At 49.5% G+C, this 10,419-nt stretch overlaps 1 long non-coding RNA gene across 3 annotated transcripts; it reads left to right on the forward strand.

Moving 5' to 3' along the window:
* The first annotated feature begins 690 nt into the window (after positions 1 to 690).
* LOC138805343 (uncharacterized) lies at positions 691 to 9,720 on the forward strand. Of its 3 annotated transcripts, none has more exons than XR_011365496.1 (5): positions 691 to 783; positions 3,667 to 3,755; positions 4,436 to 4,535; positions 4,852 to 5,022; positions 5,462 to 5,697. It is a non-coding gene; the product is annotated as an uncharacterized lncRNA (long non-coding RNA). The 3 variants fall into 3 exon arrangements; XR_011365495.1 differs by lacking the exon at positions 691 to 783 and adding an exon at positions 9,442 to 9,720 and having other exon boundaries at positions 3,394 to 3,755; positions 5,462 to 5,652; XR_011365494.1 differs by lacking the exon at positions 691 to 783 and having other exon boundaries at positions 3,531 to 3,755.
* The last annotated feature ends 699 nt before the right edge of the window (positions 9,721 to 10,419 follow it).

Consider the following 10,419-nt stretch of genomic DNA (forward strand, 5'->3'; position numbering starts at 1 on the left):
CATCAGAATGCCTACCATCTCTGGTGCCAGGAGTTTGAAACCATTCCTTTCTCTCTCATCAGACTCAGGGTTGGGACCTCAGTTGTTGGCTAGCTGAAGTCAGTAGCTATATCTCCTAACCACTGGGAAGTTTTGCCTGGAGGAATTTGGCGATCAATAACCTTTGAAGTAGGAGTTAAAAGAAATCATGGTTGTCTATTGTGTCTGCCTCTTGAGTACTGTGCTGGCAGATGCTGGTATAATAGTCAGGATGGGCAAAGTTATGCCAAAGTAACATATAAGACCCAAATCTGCTAAGTCAACAAACTTAGGAGAAAAAAAAAACAAACAACAAAGGGTTTCCTCCCACCTTGTTTATATTTTATGTCCACTGTAGGTGGCCTGTAAGGGGGTGGGGCGCTCTGCTCATCATGGCCAGCCAGAGGGGGCTCTGCCATGTCAGCACATGTTCCCAGGATCAGAACAGCACAGAAAGGGAGTATAGGCAATCATGTTGCAGTTCTTAAATGCTTCTGCTCAGAAATAGCTCTTGCCACTTCCCCTCAGATTCCATTGGTTAATTGCAGTCACATGTCTGGCCAACTGCCACTTCTCTCAGATTCCATTGGCTGATGGCAGTCACATGTCTAGCCAACTGCCACTTCCCCTCAGATTCCATTGGCTAATAGCAGTCACATGTCTGGCCAACTGCCACTTCCCTCAGATTCCATTGGCTGATGGCAGTCACCTGTGCTCTCAGGCCTCACCTCTGAGCCTGGAAGGAGTCGAGAACTGGGGGTGCTGGTAAGATCTTCTCATCTAGAGGAATGAGGCATAGACAGGAAGAAGATAGGTTACTGGTGTGATGGTTCTGTCTTTGGTGCTTTTGATCTCAGCAGGTGACTGGACCACTGGGTCCAGGACTTTCTGTGCTCAGTCTCTTCCATCTTACTTTGTCTGTGTGAAGGCAGAGTACGTATCTCTCAGGCTCTGGAGCTGAGTCATTTTCCTCCCTTGTCTTCTTGTCTCCATGGAGCCCAGACTGTGCCAGAACCATGCAGTGTCCCAGCTGGGACCCGGGCCTGTCTCCACCAGGGAGAGCCGGACACTCCTGTGCTCTTGCTGCCGCCCACCCTCAGCAAGTGCCACCAGCAGCTCCAGGCCCAGGGACAGTGCCCCTTGGCACTGATAAGCAATGCCTGGTACCATGCCAGGTTAACTTGTCCTAGGAAAGAGGTGGGCTGGGGGCCTGCTCCACAGGACCCCGGGGTGGGATGATTGGAGCCCACTGCTGTGAGAAGCTGGTCCTCAGGCTATGTGAGAATTGGGGGACGGCGGGGAGCAGAGGCAGCATCAGCTTCAGCTGGGACATAGAAACTGGCACACACGAGTCCTGAAGACCCATCTCAGTGTGAGTGAAGACTGAGCCAGAAAACTAATGTCCCCTAAATACAGGAAACAGAAGATGACACCACCAACAAATTCAATTTATTCAACCACCGAAAACTCCAGCCCAGACATATTTGTTGACTCACATCGCATGGCGTCTGATGGCTGTCACTGAAGAAAATGGTTGAGAATTCTCTTCGTGGCCCTGACGACCTAGTCGCCATTCTCAGGTGTTGTCAGGTGCCAGCTTCAAAGCCAGCTTCTCCTGAGCGGGAAAAACCCCAGGTGTAAAATAGATGGCAGCCAAGCAACTCTGGGGGAAATTGGGGTGACACATTATCTCCATCCTTCACCCCTAATCCATGCCACCCAGGAGCCCTAGCCTCTGCCTTTGCTGATGACTTCACACATTTGTGGCTCATGGTGGAGCCTCAGGGCTGTTGCACTGAATATAAAACATTTGGAAACATCCAGGAGCCTATGCATGGTCCCCATAACAGACAGTGGGTGCAGTTTCTAGACTGTTAGCAGGGGATGCTGAGGCCTGCAGCAAACAAATAACAGTTCTGACCAATCGCTCAGACGGCCATCACCTGGTCAAACACTGGACAGAGGCTGCACTGGCTTCTGGCATCCATCCTAGATGTTCTCCTACTCTTCACCTAGTACTCCTTCTGCTGCACATCTCAATATGCCTTCCCCTTTTCTGCTCAGCCTCCTTCGTAGCCAGGAACAACCATGGGGCCCAAATCAGAGCAATACAACCAGATATACTACCTGGGGTGAGAAAGGTTATCTTGGCTAATACAGTGATTACCCAAGCAACTCTACTTCCTGGCCTAAAAAATGTTACTGGACCTGGGAGTGTATTGTTGTTGTTGTTGTTGTTGGTGGTGGTGGTGGTGGTGGTGGTGGTGGTGGTGGTGGTGGTGGTGGTGGTGGTGGTAGAGGTCATGGGGCCTGAGCACAGTCCCTGAGCTCTCTTTTGCTCAAGGCTAGTACTCTACCACTTTGACCACAGCTCCACTTCCAGTTTTCTTGTGGTTCATTGGAGAAAAGAGTCTCACGGACTTTCCTGCCTGGGCTGGCTTCGAACTGCGATCCTCAGATCTCAGCCTCCTGAGTAGTTAGGATTACAGGTGTGAACTACTGGCACCTGGCATACCGGGAGTGTATTTGGAGAATTCCAGATGTCTCCTTGTTTCTTGGACACAGTGTCTGAAACGAAGACCCTGCTCCCAATGTGGCAAAAAGAACAATACAGCAAAAGAGCCAGGAACTAGGGGATGGTGGGCAGCTGAACAAAGCCCACTGCCTAAACGGAACCATACTCTCAAAGGGCTGAGGCAGATGGCTGGCTGGGCCAGTCAGGACTTGGGGTTTGTCCTGCAGGGTGAGGTGACTGGCTGGCAGGAAACTGAGGGGCCTCCTCTATTGGTTTGGCTACTGCACACAGTTATGGGAGAGCCTATGCCTTCGCCTGCCCTTTCCATCCTCTGTCCATCCCTGCTCAACCTTGACATGGGCAGAGCAAGCTTTATCAGGAGGATATAGAACCAATGCCTTCTTCTGTGGATTGTGGGTATGGATTATCATGTTCATCACTGGCCCAGCAGTTGGCCCTTGGTTTTACCTCCTCAAAGGCTAGCTAGCCCTGGGCATTTCTTCTGTTTGCAAAAGCAGTTGGTTGAGGACACAAGGCTGGAACCAATACAGCTATTATGTGACCACGAGGAGACACGCATTTGAACTGTAGCGTAGCAAGGGAGGCAGAGCGGTTACGCTGAATTATATTCATCCCTTCTTTTCTAAGGGACAGTAGTTCTTCAAGACCGAATCAGAATGCTTGGTTTCTGACATTCACATGATATACTCTGCCCACTGCGGATTCTTCCAGAAGCCTGCAGCAGGCTCTGAGGATCACGTCATTGCTTTGGTCTTTGCTGTGACATTTGTTTCTTGTTGATACAGAGGCTGAAGAAATCTCCCTGCTCGGTGGCACATGACTTTCTGCCTCTGCCCGAGGCTGCTCACCATCTTACTTAAGATACGCTCACACCTCTGGGTATTAATGGCATTTTGGACTTAAATTCTTTAGAACCACTTGCCTGATAGGCTCCCCTCACCGCAACAAGAATTCTCAGGGACAGCAGTGACATCAACAATGGAATGAGTGAGGCAGAGGCTCCAGGGAGCCTCCAGGCAGGGCAGGGAGGGGACACTGGGCAGCTTCTCCTACAGGCCTTTCCCCTCCCTCCCCACTCCTCGATTCTGTCCCCACCCTGAGCTCTGCTCTAGCCCAGGGAGAGACCCTGCCCAGAAGCTCCTGCTTACAGCGTGAACTTGGACAGCTCCAACGGCCCTGGAGACACTGTGGTTATACAAAGGTATGGCTATAAAAAGTTCTAAAAAGATACAGGTGCCGGTGGCCCACACCTGTATGGGTAGCTACTCTGGAGGCTGAGAGCAGAAGGAATGTGGCAGCAGGAATAATAAAAAATAATCAGTGAAAAAAAAATAGGGCTGGATGTGTGGCTTCAGCATTAGAGCATTTGCTTGGAAAGCTTAAAGCACTGGTATCAAACTTGATACCGTGTTGTTTTTTTTTAAATGAATGATGAAGGAAACCAAAAGGAAGACCTCTGTGATGATGGACCCCGAGTTGGAGGGCAAGTGATCCCACATCTCAGCAGCTTTGTGGGGGCGGGGGCAGAGATTCCACCCAGGTAGAGACATAGGTCCTGGCTGTGCCAGGCTGTGGCTGTGCTCAGACCCCAGCATAGAAGCACACCTGACAAGTTACTTCCGGGTTCTGGGCAGCAGAGGACATCCGGGTCCCTCCCTGCCAGGGCTGGGGTCCCAGTGATGATTGGCAGACAAATCACAGCATCCAGAGATGCAGGTGTCATCACTCTGCAAACCAAGAAAAAGGCAGGACAGAGAGACCCAAGGGATGAGGGAAGTTGGGACAGGTCCGAGCCTGCAGCCATGAGGAGCTAGCGAGGGACCTGACTGGTGGAGCTTATCCATTGGAGGTCACAGTCTCCCATGAAACGAATCGTTTCAGGGCAGAGAAGACAACACCCAGGCCTGGATTGGGAACTTGCGACTTGATCTTGCCTCAGTTGTTGTTTGAGAAACATTTCAGACCAACAGAGACAATTCCAGTAAGGAGACACCCCTTGACATTTGCCCCTCCCTTCCCTGACAGGCCATGCCCAGGTACGTTGTACCAATTCTTTTCTGCTTCAAGATAGCAACTTATAGTGCCTTGTACATTTTAATTCGCTACAGTAACAGCATCGGAGCACACAAATCCTCTGTAAGCCGCTTTAGTTTTACTTCACATGGTGTCTCTGCCTTTGACTCCTGTTGGCCTCTACTTTTCCACTTCATCTGCCCTCTGTAACCATGCTTAGACAGAAGCAACTCTGCCCTGCTCCCCCTTATTGTAGTTGTTCTGTGATCCCTGACTCCCTTTAGAATAAAGAAGCTGCCAACACTGGTGAGAACCAGGCCTAGGAGCACAGCGCCAGTCCAGGACCTATCCTCCAAATGACCTTTGGGATTACACCCCCTGTTTAAGACTTCACCCATACGGATGGCATCGCTGACATCCGGTTAAAAACCTGGGGCCTGGCGTTCGGCAAATGGGTGAGAAGACTGACTTCCGTTTCTTCCCTGGAAAGACACCTCACTCCTTGTTTTGTCAGTTCCCAGCAATGTTGCCCTGCTCTGGGGTACCACCCTGCACCCCCAGCCAGCTAGCCAGGCCACTGAGGGGGGGCGGGGAGGTCTATTCTGTTTGCTCCTGGACACCGCACACCACGCCTTCCCGTCTCTCCAGTCCCCTCCCCACTTTGCTCCTCTTCTCTCCTCTCTCTTCCTTCTTTCTCAGGCCATATCCCCTCCCTCTTCCTTCTTTCTGGAGATGTCATTGGCACACAAGTAAGCATTGTACATTATTTGCGTATAATTGGTCGAGTGGGGGTAAGGGTCGCATCCCTTTTTGGGCCTGGGTGTGAACGTTTGACAAAGGATACTGCTTGCGGGGAGAACAAACTGTGAACATGCGATTGAAATTTCTCTGTAGGCACTGCATCTTCGCCCTGACTTGCCAAATAGACCAGGGGCAAAGCAGATGAATTCCCTTCCAGAACCATGAAAATGAAACGGCAGCTGCAAATTGGGTTTGCGATGGACCTGCCTGCCCTGAGATTCCACGGTGACAAATGAATTAGTCCCCAAGTGGAACGCACACCTACTTTGCTTTCAGGGAAGCGGGTGAGTGTAATAAAGGTGGGAGCTCTGCAGCCCTGAATAGCGAAAGCTGTCGTTTCCTGTTCAATAGCCTGGCCGGCTTCTTAGCTGAGTTTCTTAATTAAGTTGCAACGAGAGGTGCTCTTAAGAAACTCAAACACCTGAGTCCTTGAGTGATTGATTAATTAATATCTGATTTTCCTTTATTTAAAATGAAGTGGCTTTAATTTTAAGACTATGATTATAATTATGATTTCTGGTTAACAGCGGTTCCAAGGAATGGCTTGGATGGGGAAGATTTATAGGGCCTTCCCAACCTCTGGGTTCTTGAGATGGTACCACGTTGAAGGAAAACAGACTATTTGATAACTGGAAGAAGGGAAGAAGACAGAGGAGAGGAGGAGGGAACAAGGGAGGGGTGGGTGGGGAGGAGGAGGAAGCAAGAAGCCCTCCCCCTTGGGGGTTTTCACTGATGTACGCCACTGTATGCACAGGCAACCACAAACTCTGCCCAGGATGCTGCAAGGGTCCCAGGTCTTCTGAGGATGACCCACAGCCTGGGGTCAAGGTCTAAGTCTGATCTGAGTAGCTCTGGACCACAGGATGTCCTTCTGGAAGGAACGTCCTTTCCTGCAGCAGGCAGGGCCCTGGGACATGCTTCCCAAGGCCCCTGTGTACCCTATCATGGGGTAAAGAGCCTGGACACCCCTGTCATGGCCATCACTGGGAAGGAAGTCAGAAAGGAAGAGATTTCCTCCTTGGAGGAGACTCAATCATCCGATTACCCACTGAAACCTCAGAAACTTGGATATTTGATGAAAAGAATTTCAAAAACAACCACAAGGTCACAGCCAGCAAAGAGTTAGCATAGGAAGATGGAGCAGGGAGAAAGAAAAAGAAAGAAAGAGAAAGAAAGAAAGAAAGAGAGAGAGAGAGAGAGAAAGAAAGAAAGAAAGAAAGAAAGAAAGAAAGAAAGAAAGAAAGAAAGAAAGAAGGAAAGAAAGAAGGAAGGAAGGAAGAAAGAAAGAAAGAAAGAAAGAAAGAAAGAAAGAAAGAAAGAAAGAAAGAAAGAAAGAAGGAAAGAAAGCAGGAAAGAAAGCAGGAAGGGAGGGAGAAAGGAAGGGAGGAAGGGAGGGAGGGAGGAAGGGAGGGAGGAAGGCAGGCAGGCAGGAGGGAGGGAGGGAGGGAGGGAGGAAGGAAGGAAGGAAGGAAGGAAGGAAGGAAGGAAGGAAGGAAGGAATAAAAGAAGTCATGACTGCCTGGCACGGGGAAGCTGAGTCCCAGGGGACATTGATATCTCCTGACTTGGCAGGGGTGGGGGAAGGGGAAGCGGGGGGGGGGGGATTTCAGTTCAAAGTTGACCATCTGGCACCTTTCCAATGATCACCCAAACATGGGGGCAGCAGATTCAAGTTGGCTTTACACTGGAAGGATCTGTGACTCCATGTCTGTTCTGAATGAAATAAAACAGACCTCCCCGTTGGTGGCACCTAAGAGGAGGGAGACAGATCCCAGGCGGCTGCATGGAGCAGCTTTGCTCTCACTTATTTGGGGAGGGTCTGCCATTCTGTACTCCCTGGCTGTCCCACTCCCTCCTCCCTGCTTCCTGGTTCCCTGTCTGTGATGTGGGGACACTGGTGGCCAGCAGGGCCACGTGTGCCCTCCGTGAAAGAAACCAGTGGGATTTTGTGGAGTTCACTCATTCACTCAGCAGGTGCCCCACCTTTGCTGAAGTCTCAGAGGCTTAAAGGTGGCCTAAATACTCATATACCCAGGGCACTTAAAACAGTACCGGGCACAAAGCAAGTACTGAAAGAGTCTCCTGTAATAAAGAAAGATTATCATTTGTTTGTTTGCTGTTGCCCTAGTACTGGAGCTTGAACTCAGGGCCTACACTCTGTCCCTTAGCTTTCTCACTCAAGGCTGGTGCTCTACCATTTGAGCCATAGCTCCAGTTCTGGTTTGGGGTTTTGGTTTTGCTGGCTAATTAGAGATAAGAGTCTCATGGATTTGTCTGTCCAAGTTGGCTTTGAACCATGATCCTCAGATCTCAGCCTACTGATTAGGTAACAATATAAGCGTGAACCACCATCCATCAGCTAAAAATATCATTTTTGAGGTTAAATTGCATTAAGCATTTCTACTTTAGCGAACAGGGCTAGCTATATTATCTTAAAAAATAATAGAGGAGTTAAAACAATAGAACAATGAACACGAGTATAATCTTTTTAGAAAAGATTTACAGCCGAGTTTTAAAATGTAAGATTTTAATTCTTCACTATTAACCACGAAGAACAAAAAGATAACAAGACTGGCTTCCTTTATGAGCGTTAATGTCTCAACTTATGAGTTCAACTCTGAGTAGTGTAAAGCAATAACATTGATTATCTGGCAGCCCCCATCTGTGTTGGAGAAGGTGACTCTGTACCCCAGCACCTCACGTGTCCCACTGTGATGGCAGATCCCGAAGAGAGAGAATGCTGGGAAAGAAAGCTGTAGGTCCACAACATACAGATCTCAAAGTGACCCCCTCAATCCTCTCACAAGGCACTGGCCAGAGGGCAGTCGAATGGTCATGCCATCAATAGAACTGCCGACCTGCTTACTCTTAGTCTGGTCTCAGCAGTCCCTTAGTTCCACTGTGCCTCAGTTTTTCTGTTGGTCAAAGGAAAACCAAACAGTACTTTGCTGTGTTTTGGGAATAGAATGTGATGGTAGAATGTTAGCTACATGGTATGGTGCACCCCTATACAAAGCACAAAGTATTATGTATGCCTGTGTGTTTATATTTCCAGTGTGCTAGTAGAAATTTGTGATACACACACACACACTCACACACACACACACACACACACATCAATAGAAACAAGTCATTTCATTCCATTCTCATGAAAACTTTGTGTCAGACTTTTATTGCTGTTGGACTAAGGCCACTTCATAATTAATGCCGGCGAGCCCCGGGGGCTGCTCTTCAGAGCAGCTCTTGTCTGTGCAGGAGGCCAGGGCCCTGTGACAAATGACAGCTCATGCATCAGGAGCTCGGAGGGTTGAATGGCTGGAGATCAGAGTCCACACACTGTCAGGGTCAGGAGCAGCCCGGGACATGGCCGGGAGTCACAGCTGAAGGGTGGGAAGGGAGCAGGGCAGAGGTCACACTGCGGTCAGACACCAAAGGCCATCGGAGGACAGGGCGGCTCAGGGCTCAGGTGGACTTTGGAGGACACTGTGTCTGGAAGGACAGAAGGACGGACACCACCTCTGCACCTGCACAGAGCTCACCGCACCTCCAGGCCCAGGCTCTGTGCCGGCTTCTCAGGTCTCTGTGGGGCTTGAGGGACAGATAATCATGTGGCCCGGCTTGGCCAATCAGGTACCAGAGGACTCTGGCCACATGGTTGGTTCAGGATTGACGAGTGACCCACTCAGAGCCAATCCTGGGCCTTCATTGGAGGAACAGGGAGAGGCGCGCGTGTGAAGTTAAAAGAAGTGAGTTGTGGTGGGGTATGCGGTATACGCCTGCAATCTCAGCCTTTAGGAGGCAGAAGCAGAAGGAACTCAAGTTCAAGGGCAGCCTGGGCTATATGGGAAGATCTTGTCTCAAAAACACACACAAAAAAATGCCACAGGATGAAACAAGAGAGTGTCCTGGTCCCTGGACTAGGCCAGGCTCAAAGCCAGCTCATGCTGGCCTTTCCTGGGCAAGCCCAGTAACGCCTTTTTGTTTAAGCCAATATTGGATCCTGGTTTTCTGTCACCTAGAACCAAACACCTCCACAAAGTGTCTTGGAAGACTGACATCCTCTTCCCTTGCAGTGGACAAATGGCTCCTGCCCCCTCTGAAGACATGTGACAGGTGTGTGTGACCCAAGGAGAATCAACTGAGTTCTCAAAACCCATGTTCAGTCTCAGGCCCCACCCCCCAAGCCCCGGATGTTACTTTGCTCCAAACAGCATGTGTGGAAGGATCCTCCTGGGCCTTGGGAACCAATGACAGCTGTCCCGGCCTGGCTCCGCCTACCTCACATAAGGCTTAACGAAATCTCCACTGACCTTTCCTCCTGTGGCTGATTGTGACGACTAAATAAAGAATAAATAAATTGAAACCACCAAATGTATTTTCTCTAAATGCATCAGGGTGCTAGTTCTCACATTAGAATCCCATCACTCCTTAAATTACCTAGAAACAAAAAATAGTTTATCTACCACAGTTGAGTACAGAAAAAAGCAGGGGGGAAATGCCCCGAGGAGAAAGTGTTAGAAGTGTCCCTTAACAAGTCAGCATACTGACAGTGAACAAGGGAATGGGGTGAATTCGAGCACCCAGCTCAGCCCCAGCCAGTGCTTGGGCCTTTTCTTGACTACTTACATCATCTTTCCAAAATCTGGACTTCTTTCTCACCAAGTGTTTCAGAGTCAAAGCACTGTCGATGCCACAGCTGGGCTCCACATGGATTTTTGATAGTGCTTCTTTAATTAAATGTTTGAGATCATTGGTACACTGAATTCATGAGGGTGTACATCAGTTTGGGTTCCAGGGGTGAAGTCTGAGTTCATGTGGATGCCGCCATTTAAGCTGCTTGCTTGCTTTAGAATAAAAACTATCTCCAGGTTTCTGACCTAGTTTTATAGTTCCTTCCAGTTCAGGAGGAACATTCATCCCCCACAGATCAGCATCCACAGCCCTGGTTCCAGCATCACAGACTGCCAAGAGCCTGACTTCAGAGTCCTCAGCTCCATTTCTTGAGCTCCCTCCCTATCTGCAAGAGCCTGGCAGCTGTGGGCTCAGACTTG

Source organism: Dipodomys merriami, unplaced genomic scaffold (genome assembly GCF_024711535.1).
Source record: "Dipodomys merriami isolate MVZ:Mamm:240054 unplaced genomic scaffold, mDipMer1.0.p SCAF_39, whole genome shotgun sequence".
NCBI classification, from domain to species: domain Eukaryota; kingdom Metazoa; phylum Chordata; class Mammalia; order Rodentia; family Heteromyidae; genus Dipodomys; species Dipodomys merriami.